The following is a 20,071-nucleotide window of genomic DNA, read 5'->3' as shown; positions in this document are numbered from 1 at the left end:
GTTTGATGCATGGGTGATTGTGTAATTCATGCATCTGGCATTGCATAGCATGTGGGTATCCGCCTTTGCTTCATCAGGGCCTTACCTCTACAAGGATATTCGTGGATGACCGTATGTCTGGACACCGAAAATATTAGTTGAGCATACCGGGTGCATAGGATGCCCATGGATGAAATTCTCAAAACTTCCATAGTACCAAGGATCTACTCCAACGCCGTGATCGGGTGGGATACATGAGCGTACGAGGGCCTTATACTGTTAGGCCGTGACTCCCACTGTCGTGTAATCGGTTGGATAGGGGTGTGGCCTTACCTGCCTGGTGTGAGGAGGCATTGCTAGGCTGAGTCTGACCAGCTCGTAAATAGGTCCGCTACCGTCAAGCCTTGCTAGTGATTGGCTGTCCCCAGGCGGGTAGTGAGATCTCTTATGCTCGTTTGACTATGCAGGGTCTGCAGAGAGACAGTCATTTAGTAGTGTAATGGACCCCGGTGTCCTTATGATTGGAAATGTACTTGACTTATGGTTTGGATATGAGCACTGACATTACTTGCATCGCATTAGCAATGGCTGTACAAGCCCCTTCATGCATTGCCTTGGTATGGCACCCATTACTCATTGCATCATGTTCATGGTAAGCCTTGGTAAGGCTAGTGATATGCTCATTGATCATGCTTCTCTCCTTATACCTCCTACTATTCTTCTGTGCACCATTGTCACACACTTACACCACCCTCTAAGCTTCTATAAGCTTATGCATGATTGATGCGTACAGGAGACTCTAGGTAAGCGCCGTAACAGTAGAGCGTGGAGTAAAGTTGAGCAGTGAGGACTCCAGTGTTGCTGATTTCTCTCTCTTTTCCTTTTATTCTCATGTATGTCCTTTTGGATCTTATGGATGATTGTAAAAGTTTAAATTTATAGTGGATTTTGCGATGTGTGCATTTGTTATTCTCAGATGTACTTGCTGTGATCTTGGGTATGCTCATATTGGAAATGATTATACTGTTATGAAAATCTTCCTTATAAGATCGCAGGACTGGAACCTACCTCAGGAGCCGAGAATGGGGTACTACGGAGGCTGTTGCAGCCAGAACCGGCAATCGGGTTTCTTGTGACTCCAGTTTTCGAGTCTGGGGCGTGACAACCTATTCTGTATTCCCTAAAGCTATAACCTATACCTAAACCTAAACTAAACCTAAAACCTAAACCTAAACCTAAACCCTAAATGTATTCTCAAATATCTAAACCTAAACCTAAACCTACACCTATTCCTAATCTCAACTCCCTAACCTAAACCTAAACCTAAACTTGAAAACCCAAACCTAAACCCGATCCCGAACCCGAACCCGATTTCCTAAACCTATAACCTAAACGTAAACCTTAACGTAAACCTAAACTAAAACCTATAACTTAAACCTTAAGCTATAACCTATAACCTAAACTTATAACCTATAACCTAACCTTAACCTTAACCTATAACCTATAACCTAAACTTAAACCTAAAACCTAAATGTATTCTCAAATCCCTAAACCAAGACCTACACATAATCCTAATCTCAACTCCCTAACCTAAACCTAAACCTAAACTTGAAAACCCAAACCTAAACCCGATCCCGAACCCGAACCCAATTTCCTAAACCTAAACCTTAACTAATTCTCAATTTCTAAAAACTATAACCTATAACATAAATGTATTCTCAAATCCCTAAACCTAAACCTATACCTAATCCAAATCTCAACACCTAAACCTAAACCTAACCTAAACCTAAACCTAAACCTGATCCCGAACCCGGATCCAATTTTCTAAACCTAAACCTTGACCTATTCTCAACTCCCTAAACCTATAGCTTATAACTAAAATTTAAACCTAAGCCTAAACCTATAACCTATAACCTAAACCTAAACCTAAAACCTAAATGTATTCTCAAATCCCTAAACCTAAACCTTAACCTATTCTCAATTCCCTAAACCTTAACCTATAACCTAACTTAAACCTAAACCTATAACCTACACTTATAACCTAAAACCTAAATGTATTCTCAAATCCCTAAACCTAAACCTACACCTAATCCTAATCTCAACTCCTTAACCTAAACCTAAACTTGAAAACCCAAACCTAAACCCGATCCCGAACCCGAACCCAATTTCCTAAACCTAAACCTTAACCTATTCTCAATTCCCTAAAGCTATAACGTATAACCTAAACCTATAACCTAAACCTACATCCTAAACCTAAACCTAAAACCTAAATGTATTCTCAAATCCCTAAACCTAAACCTACACGTAATCCTAATCTCAACTCTCTAACCTAAACCTAAACCTAAACTTGAAAATCCAAACCTAAACCCGATCCCGAACCCAAACCCGATTTCCTAAACCTAAACCTAAACCTTAACCTATTCTCTATTCCCTAAAGCTATAACCTATAACCTATAACCTAAACCTAACCTAAACCTATAACCTTAACCTAAACCTAAAACCTAAACCTAAACCTAAACCTAAAACCTAAATGTATTCTCAAATCCTCAAACCTAAACCTAAACCTATACCTAATCCTAATCTCAACTTTCTAACCTAAACCTAAACCTAAACTTGAAAACCCAAACCTAAACCCGATCCCGAACCCGAACCCGATTTCCTAAACCTAAACCTTAACCTATTCTCAATTCCCTAAAGCTATAACTTATAACCTAAACCTATATCCTAAGCCTAAACCTAAACCTAAACCTATAACCTTAACCTAAACCAAAACCTATGACCTAAACCTTAACCTATAACCTATAACCTAAACTTATAACCTATAACCTATAACTTTAACATTAACCTATAACCTAAAACCTAAACCTAAACCTAAAACCTAAATGTATTCTCAAATCCCTAAACCTAAACCTACACCTAATCCTAATCTCAACTCCCTAACCTAAACCTAAACCTAAACTTGAAAACCCAAACCTAAACCCGATCCCGAACCCGAACCCGATTTCCTAAACCTAAACCTTAACCTATTCTCAATTCCCTAAAGCTATAACTTGTAGCCTATAACCTAAAACCTAAACCTAAACCTAAAACTTAAATGTATTCTCAAATCCCTAAACCTAAACCTACACCTAATCCTAATCTCAACTACTCAACCTAAACCTAAACCTAAACCTAAACTTGAAAACCCAAACCCGATCCCGAACCCAAACCTGATTTCCTAAACCTAAACCTTAACCTATTCTCAATTCCCTAAAGCTATAACTTATAACCTACACCTAAACATAACCTAAACCTATAACCTTAACCTAAACCTAAAACTTAAACCTAAACCTAACACCTAAATGTATTCTCAAATCCCTAAACCTAAACCTTAACCTATTCTCAATTCCCTAAACCTTAACCTATCACCTAACTTAAACTTAAACCCGTAACCTACACTTACAACCTAAAACCTAAATGTATTCTCAAATCCCTAAACCTAAACCTTAACCTATTCTTAATTCCTTAAACCTTAACCTATATCCTAACTTAAACCTAAACCTATAACCTACACTTATAACCTAAAACCTAAATGTATTCTCAAATCCCTAAACCTAAACCAACACCTAATCCTAATCTCAACTCCTTAACCTAAACCTAAACTTGAAAACCCAAACCCAAACCCGATCTCCAACCCGAACCAAATTTCTTTAACCTAAACCTATAAACTAAAACCTACTATAACCTATAACCTATAACCTAACCTAAACCTATAAACTAAAACCTAAACCTAAACCTAAACCTAAAACCTAAATGTATTCTCAAATCCCTAAACCTAAACCTACACCTAATCCTAATCTCAACTCCCTAACCTAAACCTAAACTTAAATTTAAAAATCCAAACCTAAACCCAATCCCGAACCCGAACCCAATTTCCGAAACCTAAACCTAAACCTTAACCTATTCTCTATTCCCTAAAGCTATAACCTATAACCTAAACCTATAACATTAACCTAAACCTAAAACCTAAAACCTAAACCTAAACCTAAACCTAAACCTAAAACCTAAATGTATTCTCAAATCTCCAAACCTAAACCTAAACCTACACCTAATCCTAATCTCAACTGCCTAACCTAAACCTAAACCTAAACTTGAAAACCCAAACCTAAACCCGATCCTGAACCCGAACCTGATTTCTTAAACCTAAACCTTAACCTATTCTCAATTCCCTAAAGCTATAACTTATAACCTAAACCTATATCCTAAACCTAAACCTTAACCTAAACCTAAACCTATAACCTTAACCTAAACCAAAACCTATGAGCTAAACCTTAACCTATAACCTATAACCTAAACTTATATCCTATAACCTAACCTTAACCTTAACCTATAACCTAAAACCTAAACCTAAACCTAAAACCTAAATGTATTCTCAAATCCCTAAACTTAAACTTATACTTAATCCTAATCTCAACTCCCTAACCTAAACCTAAACCTAAACTTGAAAACCCAAACCTAAACCCGATCCCGAACTCGATTTCCTAAACATAAACCTCAGCCTATTCTCAATTCCCTAAAGCTATAACCTAAAACCTAAACCTAAACCTAAAACCTAAATGTATTCTCAAATCCCTAAACCTAAACCTACACCTAATCCTAATCTCAAGTCCCTAACCTAAACCTAAACCTAAACCTAAACTTGAAAACCCAAACCTAAACCCGATCCTGAACCCGAACCCGAATCCGATTTCCTAAACCTAAACCTTAACCTATTCTCAATTCCCTAAAGCTATAACTTATAACCTAAACCTATAACCTAAACATAAACCTAAACCTATAACCTTAACCTAAACCAAAACCTATGAGCTAAACCTTAACCTATAACCTATAACCTAAACTTATATCCTATAACCTAAACTTATATCCTATAATCTAACCTTAACCTTAACCTATAACCTAAAACCTTAACCTAAACCTAAAACCTAAATATATTCTCAAATCCGTAAACCTAAACCTACACCTAATCCTAATCTCAACTCCCTAACCTAAACCTAAACCTAAACTTGAAAACCCAAACCCGAACCTGATTTCCTAAACCTAAACCTTAACTTATTCTCAATTCCCTAAAGCTATAACCTATAACCTATAACCTACACCTAAACTAACCTAAACCTATAACCTTAACTTAAACCTAAAACCTAAACCTAAACCTAAAACCTAAATGTATTCTCAAATCCTTAAACCTAAACCTACACATAATCTTAATCTCAACTCCTTAATATAAACCTAAACTTGAAAACCAAACTAAACGCGATCTCAAACCCGAACCCAATTTCCTAAACCTAAACCTTAACCTATTCTCAATTCCCTAAAGCTTTAACCTATAACCTATAACTTATAACCTAAACCTAAACCTATAACCTAAACCTAAACCAAAACCTATAACCTAAATCTTAACCTATAACCTATAACCTAACCTTAACCTAAACCTAAAACCTAAACCTAAACCTATAACTTATAACCTAAACCTAAACCTAAAACCTAAATGTATTCTCAAATCCCTAAACCTAAACCAACACCTAATCCTAATCTTAACTCCCTAACCTAAACCTAAACCTAAACTTGAAAACCCAAACCTAAACCCGATCCCGAACTCGAACTCGATTTCCTAAACCTAAACCTTAACCTATTCTCAATAATCTATAACCTATAAACCTAAACCTAATCTAAACCTATAACCTTAACCTAAACCTAAAACCTAAACCTAAACCTATAACTTAACCTAAATCTAGGTTTTGAGTTTAAAAGTCCATCCTAGGTTTGAACACATTACTCATGTTGGATTTTGCCATATTTTAGAAGATTTGTAGGTACATTTTTTATTTTTTCATAGATAAGTTTTTTTTTTGTCATTCTTCCTTTTGAGATGTGTACAAAGGCATGCTTGTTTGATTATGTCTACAAATACTTTTTTATACAGGTTGACAAGCTAAAGAAGTTAGTGGAGGATGAAATTCATTTTCTTAAGGGAAGGGTTTCAGAACTTGAAAGTGATCTTGTGTCAAAGTCCACAGAAGTTACATCTGCAGTTTCAAGGAAAGAAGAAGCTCTATCTTCTGCATTTGCTGAAATTGACCGTCTGAAGAAAAAAAATTCTGTAAAAACGTGAGCATTATTGAATGCATATGGAGGGTGTTTACTGTATTGGAGTGTATTTATTTCTTGCACATGAGGGCACGCCTTAGTTGTAATTCTCATGATAGGTTGAGCGAAGTGAAGTATTGTTTATTTAGAAATGTGAATGTAGGATGCATTGTATGATTTGATTGCTAATTGTAATAAATGCATCATTTTTTTTCTTGATTGTATTGATCGATCACAGTAGGTTTTTGCAAGGGTAACAGGTGCTATTGTTGTAATTGAAACAGGTCGTATTATTACAATTTTTTAAAAAATAGCTACAAATATAATCCGTAGCTATAGATACGGCTTTTGTCCGTAGCTATTGGTATCTATTTCTACGGATATTATTGGTGCTATTGGTATCTATTGCTACGAATAAAATCCCTTTTGCTACGGATATGATCCGTAGCACGTTCGTCACTATTGGTGGGGTAGCTAAAGGTATTGCTACGGATTACATCCGTAGCGATTGGTATCTATTGCTACGGATATAATCCGTAGCTATACTTTTAACTGCCCCACCAATAGTGACGGACGTGCTATGGATCATATCCGTAGCCAAAGGGCTTTTGCTATGGTTTTTGGCCATAGCCTTTGCCCGTTTTTCTTGTAGTGACACACACACACATATATAAGCTATAGAAGAATCTCAAACGAAATTGGAAACAAATTCTGGAGATTCGGCGGATTCTCAAAATTCTTTTTCATGTATTGAGATTGTGAACTTGGGAACCCTGTTGTTCACCATTGTCTCATGGGCATGGTTGGGTGATGGAACCCTTCCTAACCTTCACTTTTCTCTTATGATTGGCTTTGAGATTGGTAAATTGTTGTTACTTGCCATCATCTCTAGGGCATGGTTAGGTGATGGAATCACTTCTAAATCTTCACTACTCTTATCTATTGATGATTAGATCCATAAGAAGTTCATAGATCTGACAAATCTCTTCTTACCAATTAGCTAGGATAGGACTCTGATTTTAGTTGTGTCCTTGAATCATTGTAAGGTAGCTTCCCAATTGCTGCAAATCCTTGGCACCCTAGTTCCCTACCTTTGAATTTTCTAAGTTTTAGATTACCATTTCACCATTATTCCCTCATATTCAGTTGATTTAGATTTCATCTTATTCTAGTTCTAGTTCTGGTTATTTTCAGATTACGTATAGGTTTCAGTCCCGGTGGATTCGACCTCAGTCTCATCGAGTTTATTACTACATCACAATCCTATACTTGAGAAGTGAACAAGCCCTAGTATAGTTGTGATCATTGCAAATAGTTTGGGGTAGGATGTTTGAACCGTGATCCCTATATATTGTTATTAAACAAAATATGTAAATCTATTCTGTGGAGACCTCAGAGGAGAGAAGCGCTATGAGTAAGCTTTTCTACTCATCTTTCCTATAAATAGATGTCTTGGTTCCCTCAACAATAAGAGAAAACCCTAGTTTTATTGAGAGATTCTATTAAAGTTGTGAGGTGCGGAAGATCAATATTCCATTTGGCGACATTTAGGCATCAAAAATGTCTTTCCAATCAAGTATACTTTAAAATTATTATCTTAAATCTCCATTATTGATGCATAAATGATCCATGTATTGTGGATCTAACACTTATATCAACAAAACAAGTGCATTACAAATTTGGAAGTAGGGCTATAAATGGGCTTGAGCCATCAAAATTTTAAATGTCCCCACTTGAACTGTTCAAAATCTAGGCCCGACCTCTTGACAACTCTGGGTAAGAGGATAGTTCAACCATTATGACTTTGTACCTGCCACTTATTTATAGTGGGTTTAGTAATTTAAGTGGTTTAATTTGTGTGATTGAGTGACCAATATCCAATTACCCAATGCATGCATATCAAATACCACACAAATTTAGTAAAGTTGGGAAAACTATGGGGCCCACCTCGACTTATGTATTGTACATCCAAGCCTTCCGTCCATTTCGCTAGCTTATTTTAGGGCATGCAAAACTTTTGTGGTCCACAAGAAGTTTTTAATGGTGGATGTTCAATCACCACTATTTCGTGTGGTGTGGTCTACTTGATATTTGAATTGGCTTCATTTTTGGGCCCATGCCCTAAAATGGGCTATCAAAATGGATGCATGACACGGATATAGAACACATTATCAAGGTGGGCCACTGTCACGAACTCACCGGAATCCGCGATCTCACATGCTGGCCAATGCAGTACTAAAATGAAGTCCTCGAGATGAAAAGCAGGGCCATTTTGATAGTTTTGTGAAAGATGAGTCCGTCTTGTGTAGCTAGTCCCTGGTTGTGATATTAAAAGATATAAAGTGAGATTAAATCTGCCTGCCAAACACGAGGAGGGGCCCAAGACATAACCCTCCTCTACCAAACACCTGAGTCATAAATACCCAATAAAAAAACAACTGACGGCTGCAGTCAGATATTACATTGCCATCCGTCCGATTATTGAAAATCTCCTATCTATACCCAATAAAGTGAGATTAAATCTGCCGCGATCTCACATTGCCATCCGTCCGATTGTTGAAAATCTCCTATCTGACAGCTGCAGTCGGATATTAGAAGTCTTTTTTGTGTCCTCGTGAAGCACGTGATGTTTGAATTCGATTTGGTGGCACTTAAAGCTTCTCACGAAACTTTCTTTGTTTCACTGTATAATTACAGTTTATAACCTTTGACTTGAAAAACTACCGAATTAACCCTTTCTTCTGGATTAAGCGTGTCATAATACTCCACACTCAATGCACACGTGCCAGCCTGATTTTGGTATAGTACACACATAAAATACAATCAACATGATGAACGGCTGGGCTTACCTGTGAGTGTGAGATGTTAGGGTCGCTGTTTATCCAGACAATCCAATTAGTGGGTCCCTGATGTAGATTGGCCATAATCCAAAAGGTGCACTCATATGTATGATAATAATCACCTGATGCCTGTAGATTATGGATGATTGCTTTTGTTTGCAGAGGATATGTTGAGATTATTAAGATGGCGCAGGCTGCCTCCCTCTGTTTTTTGTTTTGTTTTTGTTTTCGTTTTTTGTTTAGGGGACGCAAGTTTAAAAAAGAAAAAATAAAACATGATACAAATAATCAGGGCTATCAATAGGCTGGGCTCTGTGATGGAGATTTTTTCCTCATTGAGGGATTTGATGAAATCGAACTAGTTTCGATATCATCGATAATTGTGAGATTTTTCACCACTGGTCGCTGGACAATTTTTGTCCTGTTCCGATATCATCGACGGACTTTCGATGATATCGAAGGTTGTCATCGAGAGACCTTCGAGGACATCGATAATTATTAAAATTTTTCACCTCTGGTCGATGGACAGTTTTGGTCCTGTTTCGATTTCATCAAAGGACCTTAGATGATTTCGAAGGCTGTCATCGAGAGACCTTCAATATCATCGAAGAGTTATGTAAATGTGATTGCGGAAATGCAAATTATATGGAAATTATTTCCTATTTTAATTCTACCTCTTTCTATTCTTATATAAAGGGGTGTATGCGGGATTGGGGTGTATTTTAGGATTTTCTAAGGTTTCCTAAAGATACTCTAAGAGGACTTAGGGCTATCAAAGGAAGGAGAGAGAGAGAGAGAAAGAGAGAGAGGAAGCTTGTGAAAGGGAGGTTCTGCTCATAGAGGTGATCTACTTCGCAGTCCACGTCTTAGCGCTTCTACGTCCTCATGATCGGTGAGATCTCTCCGTTTTTCTCTATTCTCTTATTGTTTATCCACTTCTGCGTGAGTGAAGAAGGTTTGATCCAAGCGGTGTGTGCTTGTGATTGGTTGTAACGTTCTGCTTTATAGTGGATTGTTGATTTAGACGAGGTCCCGTGGTTTTTACCTCTTTGAGGGTTTTCCACGTAAAATTCCCTAATGTCGTGTGGTTTATACTTTGATTTATTTCATTGCTTTATTATCCCATAATTCTGGTTTGTTTCGGGAGGCTAGATCCTAAGGTTTTGTGCAAGGCCCCCAACAAAGTGGTATCAGAGCTAAGTTCATTGAACGGGTAGGATCGGTTTTGAATTATGGAAGGTGGCTCATCAAGGATGATCAACCTCAATGGTTCTAACTGGACCATATGGAAGGCTAAGATGGAGGACTTGCTTTATTGCAAGGACCTATATTCTCCAATTTTAGGTATATCAGCAAAATCCAAGGATATGTCTGATGATGATTGGAAGAAGATGGACCAGAAGGCGGTAGGGTGTATTAGACAATGGTTGGACGATTCCATATTCTACCATGTGTCTACGGAGACCTCAGCCGCTAGCTTATGACTGAAATTAGAAGGACTGTATGAGAGGAAGACAGCCGGTAATAAGATTTTCTTGATACGACGACTTGTGAATCTCAAGTTCAAAGATGATGGTTCTGTACCCGATCACATGAATGAGGTTAGCAATATAGTGAACCAGCTCTCCACTATAAAGATGGTCCTGGATGCTGAATTGCAGGCTTTGTTATTGCTTAGTTCATTGCCTAATAGTTGAGAGACATTGATGGTGTCTCTAAGTAACTCCGCGCCAAATGGAAAGATATGCATGGAACAAGTAACCAGTTGTCTCTTCAATGAGGAGACAAAGAGGAAGTCTCAGGGGTCTATTCAGCAAGAGGCCCTTGTGACACAAGAACGGGGAAGAGAAAAGAACAGGAAGGACGGTAAGGCCCAAGATAAATCAAGAGGCAAGTCAAGTACCAGGAAAGATGTTAAATGCTGGAATTATGGCAAGAAGGGCCACTATAAGATGAATGTCGTAAAAATAAGAACGACAAGAAAGAAAAAGGAAAGGAGAAGGAAGATGAATCAGATTCCACTGCGGTCGCTTTAGATGGCGATGTTGTAGTTATTCTTTCAGCAGATCATGATGTATGTCTCACGGCTACGAGTTAGGAAACCGACTGGGTGATAGACTCAGGGGTTTCTTTTCACGCGACTCCACGCTGAGACTTCTTCACAAGCTATAAGTTAGGTGACTATGGAATCGTGAAAATGGGAAATTCTGGCGTACCGAAAATCATAGGGGTCGGTGATATTTGTGTGAAGATCGATTTGGGCTGCACATTGGTTCTCAAGAATGTGAGGCATATCCCAGACCTTCGCCTCAACCTGATGTCAACTGGAAGGTTGGATGATGATGGCTATGAAAGTCGGTTTGCTGGTGGGCGTTGGAAGCTCATCAAGGGTTCGTTGATCACAGCCAGAAGAAAGAAGTGTTGCACCCTTTACAAGAAAGTGTCAGTGTGTAAGGGTGGATTGAATGCCGCGAAAGATTTAGCTATTGACATGTGACACAGGCGTTTAGGCTACATGAGTGAAAAAGGGCTCAGCTACTAGCGAGGAAGCGGCTCCTTCCAGACGTGACAAGTACACCTCTCAAAACCTGTATTGATTGTTTATCAGAGAAATATCATAGAGTTTCATTTATTAAATTTACTTCTCATGTTAATAAAATGCATGCATTAGATTTGGTTTATTCTGATGTTTGTGGTCCTATGAGGACAAAAACCTTGGGTGGGGCATTGTATTTTGTTACTTTTATAGATGATGCATCTAGGAGGGTTTGGGTTTATGCTTTGAAATCCAAGGACGAGGTCTTTGGTGTGTTTAAATTGTTTCATGCTATGGTCGAGAGAGAGATAGGTAGATCATTGAAGTGCATCCGCACTGACAATGGTGGTGAATACATTGGCGACTTTCATGAGTATTGTAAGTCCCTGGGTATACGGCATGAACAGATGGTTCCCAAGACCCCCCAGCATAATGGTGTAGCTGAGCGAATGAATCGCACCATTGTTGAGAGAATCAGATGCATGTTATCCCATGCGAAGTTGCCCAAGACGTTCTGGGGAGAAGCAATGCACACGACAGTGTATTTGATAAATAGGTCTCCATCAGCCCCATTGAATGGAGAAGTACCTGAGAAGGTGTGGACTGGACAAGATCCATTGTACAGTCATCTCAGGGTGTTTGGATGCAGGGCATCCGTTCACGTACCAAAGGACGAGAGGTCCAAGCTCGATATGAAGATCAGGCAGTATGTGTTCTTGGGGTACGGTGATGAAAAGTTCAGTTACAGATTGTGGGATCCGACCGAGAAGAAGCTCATCAGGAGCAGAGATGTGGTTTTCTTTGAAGATCAGTATATAGAAGACATTGGTAAGCCAGAGAAGAACCAGCCTAGTTCAGGTGAGCTAGAGGACATGGATCTGATTATTCCTCCCGTGATGCCTGATGATGGGGGAGTACAGTAAGGTGCAGAGGACGAGGGAGTTCCTTCAGAAGATGGACCCGGGGAGCAGCCCCCACTTGATCCACCTACTGAACCATAGGTGAGGAGGTCATCTAGGGACAGACAGTCGTCCAAGAGGTACTCGCCTCATGAGTACATTACGTTGATTGATAGGGGAGAGCCAGAAGATTATTCTGAAGCCCTAGCCGATGAGCATAAGGAGGAGTGGTTGAAAGCTATGCAAGAGGAGATGAAACCTTGCATAAGATCTACACCTATGATATGGTGAAACTGCTTAAGGGCAAGAAAGAACTGAGCAACAAGTGGGTCTTTAGAAAGAAGGTTGAGCAGAAGAATTCACAGACGAGGTTTAAGGCCAGACTTGTGGTTAAAGGGTTTGGTCAGAGGAAAAGTATTGACTTCGAGGAGATATTCTCACTAGTGGTGAAGATGACATCCATACGGGTGTTGCTTAGGTTGGCGGCGAGCATGGATCTGGAGATAGAGCAGTTAGATGTTAAAACTACCTTCCTTCATGGTGACCTGGAAGAAGAGATCTACAAGCACCAACCAGAAGGGTTCGAAGTCAAGGGCAAGGAACACATGGTGTGTAGGTTGAGAAAGAGCTGTATGGGCTGAAACAAGCTCCATGGCAATGGTAGAAGAAGTTTGACTCGTTTATGTTGAAGCATGGGTATGATAGAACGGAGTCAGACAACTGTGTGTTCACACACAAGTTCTCAAATGGTGATTTCTTAGTTCTGCTGTTATATGTTGATGACATGCTCATCATGGGAAAAAACATCAAGAAGATCGACAGGCTGAAACAGGAGTTGGGCAAGTCGTTTGCGATGAAAGACTTGGGCCCGGCTAAACAAATCCTAAGAATGGAGATAACCCGTGACAGAGCAGTAGGAAGCTTTGGCTGTTACAAGAGCAGTATATTGAGAAAGTCCTAGAGCAGTTCAATATGAATGCAGTGAAGCCGGTCAATACTCCACTGGATGGTCACTTCAGATTAAGCGATAGGCAGAGTCCCAAGACGAAGGTGGAGGTGGAAGAGATGTAGAAAATACCCTACGCGTTAGCTGTAGGAAGTTTGATGTATTCTATGGTATGTACACGCCCAGACATAGCATATTGGTTGGTGTTGTCAACCGGTATCTGGCCAATCCTGGCAAAGAGCATTGGGCAGCGGTGAAGTGGATACTATAGTATCTAAGAAGCTTATCCAGGTTGAGCCTATGCTATGGTGATAAAAAACCTGTATTAGAAGGCTACACAGATGCAGATATGGCAGGTGACATAGACTCCAGAAAGTCTACATCAGGATTCATGTTCACTTTTGCAGGGGGAGCGGTCTCTTGACAGAGCAAGCTACAGAAGGTCGTAGTATTGTCGACGACAGAGGCCGAGTACATTGCAGTCACAGAGGCATGTAAAGAGATGCTTTGGATGAAGAGGTTCCTATAGGAACTTAGTCTGAAGCAAGAGCAACACGTGGTCTATTGCGATAGCTAAAGTACTATACACTTGAGCAAGAATCCAAGTCAGCACTCCAAGTCGAAGCACATAGAGCTTCGGTATCACTAGATCAGGATACTTTGGAACAAAAGGTGTTACAACTTGAGAAGGTCTACATGGATGATAATGGGTCAGACATGATGACCAAGGCTTTGCTTAAGAGAAAGTTTGAGGTTTGTAGAAACCAGGCTGGTTTGAAGAAGGTGAATCCCTCCTGAGTCGAAAAGGGGGAGATTTGATGGAAATTTTTTCCTCATTGAGGGATTCAATGAAATCGAACCAGTTTCGATATCATTGATAATTGTGGGATTTTTCACCACTGGTCACTGGATAGTTTTTGTCCTATTCCGATATCATCGATGGACTTTCGATGATATCGAAGGCTATCATCAAGAGACCTTCGATGACATCGATAATTGTCAAAAAATTTCAACCCTGGTCACTGGACAGTTTTGGTCCTGTTTCGATATCATCGAAGGACCTTAGATGATATCGAAGGCTGTCATCAAGAGACCTTCAACATCATCAAAGAGTTACCCAGATGCGATTGTGGAAACGTAGATTCTGCGAAAATTGTTTCCTATTTTAATTCTACCTCTTTCTATTCTTATATAAAGGGGTGTATGCGGGATTTGGGGTGTATTCTAGGGTTTTCTAAGGTTTCTTAAAGATACTCTAAGAGGGCTTAGGGCTATCAAAGGAGAGAGAGAGAGAGGAAGCTTGTAGAAGGGAGATTCTGCTCGTAGAGGTGATCTACTTCGCAGTCCATGTCTAAGGCTTCTACGTCCTCGTGATCGGTAAGATTTCTCCATTTTTCTCTATTCTCTTATTCTTTATCCACTCTTGCGTGAGTGAAGAAGGTTTGATCTAAGCGGTGTGTGCTTGTGATCGGTTGTAACGTTCTGCTTTATAGTGGATTGTTGATCTGGACGAGGTCCCGTGGTTTTAACTCTTTGAGGGTTTTCTACGTAAAATTCCCTGGTGTCGTGTGGTTTATGCTTTGATTTATTTCATTGCTTTATTATCCCACAATGCTAGTTTGTTTCGGGAGGCTAAATCCTAAGGTTTTGTGCAAGGCCCCCAACACTCTGGCCTACCAAAATCAAAATTTTGAAACGGCAAGACTCGAAATAGTTCAAATTTTGGGCCAATGCCAACCCTAGGCCTAGCTCATTGAAAGGCCTACTAAGCATCCCATACCTGCATTGTCCATAGCCAGCAAGCCCTAAATCTCATGCAGGAGCTCACCCCAACTATGCAACAAACGATTAGGCTTGCTCACAAGTATTCCTAAACCATCTGTCACTGAATTTCCTTATCTAAAAGCACTAGATTTCCTAAAATTTATAACAATTTTCTCAATTTTCAAATGGGAAATATCCCCCACCTGATACCAAATCTTCCATGGGGCTGGTGCAAGGGGATTAGAAATGACATTAAAAAAAAATGGAATCTGATAACACAATAACATTCCTTAGCGCTAGGTTAATGCAATACTAATTAATGCTATCAAAGGCTGCATGTGTTTCAGCCACATTATTAGTGACCCTGCCATAGAAGTTATGAAAGGCATAGATAACTTAATCTATGTGATCTCTAAAAATTCTACCCCCTCCATCCTCATCAGGATTCCCATAGGAGGATCCATTAACATTTAGTTTTATCCATCCCTGCTCCGGCTTAGCCCATTTTTATTCCGGCCTATCCCATCCCTGTTGGTATTCACTGTTTTATGTGTACCATCCATTACATCAGAGACTACTATGGTCTGATAATTCTAACCATCTTGTTAGTTGTACATCAACATACATTTGAAAACATAGCAATGATTCACATTCGTTAGGCGAAAGAATTACTTACATCAATTAGATGAACCATTGGATCATACAAGTTCATTCATTTTTTACTTTTCATTTTTTTTTTGTTTTTTGCCAAATCCATGGTAGAATTCATTAGACGAATACCTCATCAAACTTATCTCAAGTTGGTAGTCCAAATGCTAGACCAATTTCTTATAACATTGTAAAAAAAAAAAAAACAAAAAACATCTTCTCATATATTCAATATCAATACAAATACACTCTTAAACCTAAGTCTTAATAAATCTAGAGCTTGTTTAAGGAAGGATTCAACAAACTCATTTCATTTGGAAATCTTTCTCAAAATAACCACCAATACAAACTTAGTAATGCCTGAGATAAGACAAACCTTCATCTAATATTTGGGACCTAATTACTTGTTTGTTTTGGCGAATCTTGACCCCGTGATACAAGTCCTTGATTGTGTTCATTTTAGCAACAACATCTCTTATTTGCATTCGTTTACTTGGAGATTTTGCAGAGCACAAAACACCGATTTTGACCATTGAAATCAAACAATCATGCATTCTATTTCTTGTATTGATTTCATTTTCATTGCCTTGAATAACTTCAGCTTCTTCTAAGAGAAGTTGTGGATCAACAATCTCCATCACTCCTTTAGCCAAAGCCAGCTTAGCAAAATGATGAAGGCTTAGATTGTCCTTAAACACGTCATCAATTGGTCCCTTTCCAGTGATCATCTCCAGTAGAAGGATTCCATAGCTCTTACATCTCCTTGTGTAGATGCTTTTCCGCCCATCGTATACTCTACAATTTATACAACTTATGTTAGAATCTAAGTGACCATGGCTCACTGGTAGACAGTGAGTTTCAACACCGAGGTCATGGGTTCGAGTACACATGTGGTGCATGTGGACAAAAAAGACCATTTGGATACAAATAATATCAAAGGTTAGAATATTGAGAGAGAGAGAGAGAGAGAGAGAGAGAGAGAGAGAGAGGAAATATTCTATTTAAACAAGTAATTTGCCTTTTTTCCTTTACCAAAGATCTGAATTCCTAACATCAATTGGTGTGCTATGAACTTATATGTTCTTGTAAAGATGCTCAGCATTGAATAAGGCTTTGTTACTCAAATGAAAGAACTTAGCTCCTCAATCATCAAGAGAATATATGAGTTGCTGTTATTTTTAATGTAATAATAAAAAATTAAAGAGAGGAAAAAAAAAAAAAAACCTAAAGCCATTAGCAGAAAAGAAATCATCATACCTTATTATGGTGTGATTCACGTGGGGGGTGCAAGTGAGTATGTATACTGCTTTGTGTATCTAGATCTTAGAGAATCTTGCCAGGTGTGGATCCTTCAATAATAATAATAATAATAGGAAATAGATGAAATTGTTACCGAGAGCGATGTACCCAATAGATCCCTTCACACCAACTGAGCTGATTTGAGCAACCTCAGATAAGAACCTGGCTAGCCCGAAATCACCCACATGAGCAATCATGTCATCATCAAGAAGAATGTTGCTTGGCTTTAAATCTTGATGAATGATTGATGTTTGGCAATGATTATGTAGATAATCTAGTGCGGAAGCGACATCTATAGCTATGTTTAGCCTTTCAGTAAACTTCAAGTTCCTTCTCGGCTGGTCATGGCCCTCCCTGTGCAACCACTTCTCTAGACTTCCATTGGACATGTACTCGTAAACTAGAGCTTTAAAATCATTGTCCTTAAAATCAATGCTCGAGCAACAAGTTAAGATCTTGACAAGATTCCGATGCCTAATGTTTCTCAAGGCATCGCATTCGGCCATGAAGCTCTGCAGAGCTCCTTTTCGTTGAAGGTTGAAGACTTTCACTGCTGCCATAATCCCAACACAATCTAGAATCCCTTTATATACTGCGCCAAAACTTCCAGTTCCGATCAAATTGGCAGGAGAGAACTCTTCTGTTGCTTTAAAGAGTTCTGCATAAGACACGTTCATAAAAGGATCCTCCATAGAAGGCGCAGCAAAAGGTTTCCTTCTTGACTTTCTTACCCAGTGAAGAGTGGTAAAGAGAGACAATAATGATATGAGACACAGGACAACACCAATTACTGAGAATTTGACTTTTGAAGCAAGAGAGTTCCCCCGTTTCTTGGAAGCTTGGCTAAAGCATGGAGGCAATTGTAATTCATGAATAACCCCACAAAGCTTACTATTTCCGAGCACTGAAAGTCGACTGGCATTTCCAAAGACCCCTTGTTTTGGTAATTCACCCTCGAAATTATTGAAGGATAGATTTAGATACTCTAGAGCAAACTTCTCCAGATATCTCGGTATCTTCCCAGATAAGTTGTTGCGTGAAAGACCCAGGTATCGAAGACCTTTTAGACTACTGAATGTCGGTGGAATTGATCCTTGAAAGAAGTTCCCATCCAACCCAAGACACTCTAGGCTGAGAAAATTGCCTATAGCCAGCTTGGAATTTCGCCTGACAATTTGTTATTAGAAACATTGAATGTTCCAAGAGCTTTCAAGTAAGTGGCTTCATGTGGCAGATTAGTGAAAAAGTTGTTTTCAGCTTGGAGATCAATCAGAGATGGAATGCTGAAAAGTTGTTTTGGTAAGGTACCGCTAAAGTTATTATTGAAGAGCTATATTAAGTTCAGGTCTAAGCAATTACCAAGATTTGAAGGTATGTTCCCTGATAGATTGTTTTCATGTAAATGGATCAGTAGGTACAATCTGGTGATGTTGCACAAGGAAGATGGAATTTGCCCTGATAATCCATTTGAATTCAAGTAAAGTTCCTCCAACTTGTCAAGCTTCCCAACACCAATGGGAATTGTACCAGTCAGATAGTTATTCCCCATACCCAGTACTGTTAATCCAATAAGAATCCCAGATGGGATGCTTCCAAATATCATATTACTTCCTAAAGATAGGAATGTCAGTTGGGTCGAAAGATTTATTATGCAGTTGGGCAACGCACCGCTGAGACGATTTCTGCTCACGTCCACCACTTGTAAGCTACTGCAATTGGTTAAAGAATCGAGAAAACTCAAGTCACGACCTTTCCGAATTCCAAGTTCATTGCCCCACAAAGCTAATCGGAAGAGACCCTTTAGGTTTCCAAAATTCATGGGCACGGATCCGCTAAAACTATTCATAGCAAGGTTAATTACTACAAGTCCGGAAGCATTGGATAATGAAACTGGTATAGGTCCTGTGAATTGGTTACCTCCAGCATGAAGCTTTTGGAGATTAGGAAGAGTGGCACCTATGTTAGGTGGAAGATTACCATGCAATCTGTTCAATCCCACGAAAAAAATGACAATAGAGGAGAGATTGTAGAGCCGAGGCGGAATCGTACCTGACAGTTTATTTACACCTATGCCAAGAAACTTTTAGCTCACCAACTGACAAAGGTCATCTGGGATGCTGCCCTCCAGACTATTTTGTGAGAGACGAAGATACCAGAGAGATGAAAGGTTTCCAAGCGAAGGTGGGATGCTTCCTGCAAGACTGTTGTGACCAAGTATTAAGCGGCTGAGCTGCGATAGAGAGCCAAGCTCACTCGGAATCCTCCCTGCGAGCTGATTCCCGTAAAGTCCAAGAACTTCTAGTTTCAAACAGTGGGGTCAGATTTGCTGGAATTTCTCCAATGAATGTGTTATTGGCCAGACTGAGATACCTCAAGTGGAACAAACAGCCAATCTCTTCAGGAATTGTCCCATAGAAGCTGTTGGCTGAGAGATTAATGATCCTGAGGAAGGTGAGGTTTGCTATGTAAGGAGATATGGGGCCCACCAGGGTTTGATAATTCTAACCATCTGGTTAGTCGTACATCAATATATATTTGAAAACAGAGCAGTGATTCACACTTGTCAGGGAAAAGAATTACATCAATTGGATAGAACCATTGGATCATAGAAATTCTTTCTTTCTTTTTCTTTTTTGCCAAATCCATGGTCAAAATCACTGGATGAATACCTCATCAAACTAATATCAAGTTGGTAGTCCAAATGCTAAATTAATTCCTTAAGATTGTAACTACTATCAAGTTGGTAGTCCAAATGCTAAACTGATTCCTTAAGATTGTAAAGTCATTTTGAAATTTTTTGCATAAAATATAATAGTGATTAAACATATTAGTAATTCGATGTTATTCTTATTATAATAGAATTATGTCTTTTTCTTAATAAATTCATGATACAATCTTCGTTTGCCTAACACAAGCCCCCCACCAAAAAAGAAGAAGAAGAAGAAGAAGAAGAAGTGAGAAATACATCTCATATATTCAATATCAATACAAGTAGACTCTTAAGACAAAAAATATATAGAGCTTGTTTAGAGAAGCA

At 39.0% G+C, this 20,071-nt stretch overlaps 1 long non-coding RNA gene across 1 annotated transcript in view; it reads left to right on the top strand.

The window, feature by feature from the left end:
* Positions 1–6,315, top strand: part of LOC131253214 (uncharacterized) — a 34,559-nt gene extending 28,244 nt beyond the window's left edge. The window contains exon 2 of the long non-coding RNA XR_009175022.1: positions 5,939–6,315. This is a non-coding gene — a long non-coding RNA (uncharacterized LOC131253214). The remainder of the gene's footprint in view (positions 1–5,938) is intronic.
* Positions 6,316–20,071: the final 13,756 nt, after the last annotated feature.

This window comes from Magnolia sinica, chromosome 8 (genome assembly GCF_029962835.1).
Source record: "Magnolia sinica isolate HGM2019 chromosome 8, MsV1, whole genome shotgun sequence".
NCBI classification, from domain to species: Eukaryota; Viridiplantae; Streptophyta; class Magnoliopsida; order Magnoliales; family Magnoliaceae; genus Magnolia; species Magnolia sinica.
The sequence above is the reverse complement of the archived record's forward strand: the minus strand, read 5'-3'. Positions and strand labels throughout refer to the sequence as shown.